Genomic DNA, 4,983 nt, shown 5'->3' with positions numbered 1-4,983 from the left:
TCAAATTTGACCCGCTTCCTACTGAATCGGTGGGAATTTGTATTTTTCACCAGAGGTGGATCAAAACTTGACACCCAACCATTTTTTTAATTGTGCATTAAAGACGGCCTAGTATTTTAGAAAATTGATTTGGTCCAATTTTGCAACAAATATATGGTAGATCCTTCACAAAAAAAACTCATTTCGGGCACTCGGAAAATGGAAAATGAATTTTCCGTGCAAAGAAAATGAAAACTCCCTTAGGCAACATTGTTTGGTATTCCAAGATGCACCCTTGTGCACAGTATGAGATCATTTGAACAAACTATGCTATGATTGTGGCCATAAGATTGATCATTTGGCTTCAAAGCCCTGAATCTTCACGCATGATAGCTCATTTCTGAGAACACTTTTTTAAAATAATTGTCGTATTACAACTCTATTATTTTTCCTGAAAACTTGGTCACATATAATGACGCAATGCAAAGGTTTTCCAATTTTTTGATTTTTTTCAATTTTTTATGCCCATTTCAAAATGCGTTCAAAACGGTAGGCTTGACTGTTCCTAGCTAGTGGTTGAATCTTGGATTTTTTTGTGTGTTTCTATGATTAAATAGATACTTATGTACCTAGAAATAATTTTTGGAAAAAATAAAGAGCAAACTATGAGGCAACTGCAGTTCAAATTTGACCCGCTTCCAACTAGATCGGCAGAAATTTGTCTTTTTCACCAGAGGTGGGTCGAAACATTTGACACCCAACAATTTGGTCAATTGTGCATTAAATATGTCCTAATATTTTAGAAAATTGATTTGGTCCAATTTTGAAACAAATATATGGTAGGTGCTTGACAAAAAAACTCATTTTGGGCACTCGAAAAAATGGAAAATGAATTTTAGTTAACTACGACCAATTTTGTACTTAACTATGACCAATTTAGATGGTCGTGACATCGTATGCGTGTACTGCATTTTGATTGGTCCATGGGTGTTTGAAGCGGATCGTGGATGGAACACTGTTGGATTTTTGCGGATCTAACGGCTGTCCTCACCCCAAGCCCACCTAAGCCGAAACCCTAGTCCTCGTGGACATTTTTCATCCACCCCCCCCCGCTTCCTTTCTTTCTCCCCTCGCTCTCCGGCCCTCGCACGCCTCCCCTCTGATCCTCCCCTCCCCGCTCAATCCCATGGCGAACCCCGTCGCCTCCCCTCTCCTCCTTCCCTCCTGCGCGCGTTGGCCACCTCCCTCCGGTGGATCTCGACCCCCACCCCCCAAGCGCCGCTGCTCCACCCTCTCCCCCGCCCATCCACAGATCGAGCGAGGGGCGAGGCAGCGCCCAGATCCCTCCTTCCTGACCTCATCCAACTCCGCACCTCCATGAACGCTCTAGTCTTACTGAAAGTCTAGCCTAATAGTTTAACACCGCATCCGCCGCTGCCGCATTCGCCGTAGAGAGATGGTGCTGTGGGAGATCACCGCCATCACCGCCTACTTCCTCGGCCTCCGCCGCACATACTACCTCGCGCTCCGCGGCCAGCGCCGCCTCATCGGGCCCAACCACCCCAGGCTCCGCGACTTCGTCTACAGGTACCAAATCGCCGCCCCTCCTTCGTATTCTTTTCTACAAGGGCGAGAGACCTGATTCCCGACGACCTTCTTCGCCCCCGGTATCTCCTTCGGCTTATTAGCCAGCCTCGTGCCACGCCCGGCCCTCACTGGCTGACTGGTCGTGCTATCGTACCTTATCGACCAATGGTTTGCTCCTGCGTAGCATGGGCGTCCGGTGAACCGTGTGCTGTAGCAATGGGTACAGCGTCAGAACAAAGAGTTGGCTTTAGATTAGGGGAAGCTTGGGCTAAATCAAAACTCTGGTAAAGCTGCCGCTCTGTGCTGCTAAACGGCACCTACTAGCCTCGTAGGATAAAACAGAACAATGAATAGTTGATTGATGTGCAAGTTGTCCAACATAAGGTCTCGACATAAAAAGATAGGAAGGTGTTCCTGCTATCTGATTGTTAGAGAGCATAAGTGATAAGTGTTGTGTTGGGGAGTTCACTGCTGTGTGCGAAACTTGTAGCCGGGAGGTTTCATCTTTTACTGCCCCGACATTTCTAGCTTTAGGTTGACATTATTTGAAAATGTAAAACATTCTGTAGGAGCATTACATTTTGCTCTAGTCTGAATCCATTGAAGTTTGAAACTGATAGGTGTTAATCTACTTGTCTTACTGAAATTGCTCTAGTCCGAATCTGTTGAAGTTTGAAAGTGTTAGGTGTTAAAACAGTTCACTGAAATTGTTGTAGTCTGAAAAATAGTTAACTGAATCTGCTGAAGTCTAAAACTGCTAGGTGTTGGGAATTGTCTGCAACAACTGTAATCTTGTAGATAAGTAAAATATGAATGTTATTGGGGACATAAATCATTATGGAACTTGAAGTTGCAACTTAGTTGATTCGCTTGATTTAGCCAACAATACTAAATAAATCTCGATTCTGCACCCGAGCTTTATTCAGGTTTTGTACATGAGCTTCAACCTTGGTCGTGTTATTCCTTTTATTTTCTAACCTCATCGTCCTTGGAAAAAGGATATTATGATTCTTTTTGTTATGACTTGGAAAAAGGTACAAGTAGGTGCTCGAGCTCGAGCATCGTCACCAAGCAGGTCGCTGAGTGGGAGGCCGTCGTCATGCGCTTGGGGAGGTGGATTGACTACAAGGCCGACTGCAAGGGGAGGTGGTCCATCGCCTTGGCTGTCCTCACCGTAGGCTTCTCTCCTGTAAGTTATCCCACTGATTCCTCCCCTCTGCTTATCTCCTATGTTCTGTGTGGTAAATCTTATGATGGTGTTTCTGCTTTTGCCATAAGATCTTGGACTTGCTGTCATCTTGGGTTGATTATAAGCTTGCTGTTGTCTTGGCTTCTCAAAACTAAGAATAGTAACCCTCCAAAGAGATAACATTCAGTAGCTCGTTGCACATTTAGCTCTGAAGAATTGTTCTATTCACAATTTATATCAAACTTCTTAAACATTTAGCTCTGAAGAATGGGGTGCCGTGCTTTCGGCCTTGTCAAGAGGTAACTGAAATACCAGCACTATCTTCTACGCTTTGGTGATCTAAATTTCTGATTGTTTTGGTGCTGGCTTGCTTCCTAACACAAATACGAACTGTAAACGAAATTGCGGTTTCTGAAATTAGTTTTCTTGCCAGTACAACACTTGTAGACTGTAGTTAAATTTGTTCGTTCCAAATTCGACTGCAGATATCATCCGTGTTTACTGAGACACACTATAATATTTCGGAAAAACTGGGTTATCAGAGAAATGTGCTACTATATAAACATCATTTTGCGTATGAATCTGATACAGTGTGAATTATGTGTTACATCTGCTGTTGCAGACATGAGACTCCATGTTTATAGATAAATTTCCCTTTATCTATAGCGCATTTGCGCCTTGGCATAGCATTTTTATTTCCATAGAACTGAATGTCGCGGATAGAACTATTCAGTCAGTCTGTCTTAGTAGTAGCTACTGAAAACCGACTTGCATTGCTTCATGGAAATCTCTGACGGTCATAGTGAAGAACTCAATTGTGTACAACCAAAATTGATCCAAATCCTATGTATCTAGAACTGCATCTTCACATTCTTTAGTGCAGCCATGTAGTAGCACTGTAGTAACCTTCTAGATCAGTTCATTTAGCGATTTTTTTGGGGAGTTCATATTGTAATCTATTTATATCATGAAGTTTCTAGGACAGTTGTCTACCTGCTTGTATGATAGGCATCACCTTTCGTGTATGAAATAAACAAGTTGATCCGGTTCCTTTGGTTGAACATGATGTTCTTGGGTAGTGTGAGCAACTACTGCATCAACAGCGTGGGCTGCCTTGTCGTCGTGATCAAGGGCACCTGACCCATCCTCGACCCAACAAACATTCCTCATTGTATTCCACACAATGATTCTTGAGGTTTCTACTGTGTTGTATGTATGTACTCCTGTCCAAATTCACTGCACACTTCCAAGGCTACTGTATGGCTTATGTTAGTATCATTCATGTTGTTTGTTAGTGCTTGGTTGGATGAGGCTGGATTTGTGCGTCTCCGGTCTGATGCATTTGTGCGTGCGTGTGATGAACAGTGACCTCGGATCTGGTGAAGGGCACCAAGGAGAAGCAACTAAAAGTTCAAGGGCCCTGTCAGGATGCTGCTCAACATCACCACCAAGAAGTTCCCATGTGGAGAAGGTAGCCACCTCCCTCTCTTTGCCCTTCTGCCCGATCCCATTTGCTTAGTAGCTCTGCATAGTATCTGGTCCTTGCATTCTCACAATATCTCATTGGTGATGTGGGTCACTATGTTTTTGTGGATAACTGACTGTTTAGGGAATTTCCATGACGATGATGATGTTGTGCTGGGCAGCGGATGTGAAACATTTAGACCGATGCATCCTTTCCGGTCTTTGATGATCTAAATTGAGCTTTTTAAAACTGATGCCTAGCATGCCATCAACTTTTTTGTTCCTCATCTAGAGAAGCAGCTATGTGTGTTGGTGTGATGTAATGTAGAGGAGTTGCATTTGAATCGTTTGTCAGCTGAGCAAATGATGTTAGAAGGAGATGCTGTTGAGCATATGATGTTATAAGGAGATGCTACTGAGATTTTACGCTGTTGAAGTATCTTAAACCGAGCTTTTTAAAACTGATGCTTGGTTGATCTAGTTCTAGTATATTAGTTGGGTGAGATTCTATTGTTGTTGTTGCTGTGTTGTCATTTCTTTTTACGTTGTTGAAGGATAAAAAAGATAAGCATTTCTCCAGACAATGTCTGAAGTAGTTGCTGTTGTGTAGTCATCAGCTGGACCTATGCATTTCATCAGAAGTCAGATATAGCTTGGACTATACTTCTGAATAGAATTGAAACATTTCTCTTTCATTTATTTTTCTTCAATTCTTTGGATCAAACGGCTCTCTTGAACACATGTTCGTTAGTGTGGTGACGGTT

The 4,983-nt window shown here is 42.9% G+C and overlaps 1 pseudogene; it reads left to right on the top strand.

Annotated features, from left to right (window-relative positions):
* Positions 1-4,606: 4,606 nt before the first annotated feature.
* LOC119296432 lies at positions 4,607-4,690 on the top strand (annotated as a pseudogene).
* The last annotated feature ends 293 nt before the right edge of the window (positions 4,691-4,983 follow it).

This window comes from Triticum dicoccoides, chromosome 4B (genome assembly GCF_002162155.2).
Source record: "Triticum dicoccoides isolate Atlit2015 ecotype Zavitan chromosome 4B, WEW_v2.0, whole genome shotgun sequence".
NCBI lineage: Eukaryota > Viridiplantae > Streptophyta > Magnoliopsida > Poales > Poaceae > Triticum > Triticum dicoccoides.
This window is presented reverse-complemented; position numbering and strand designations above follow the sequence as displayed.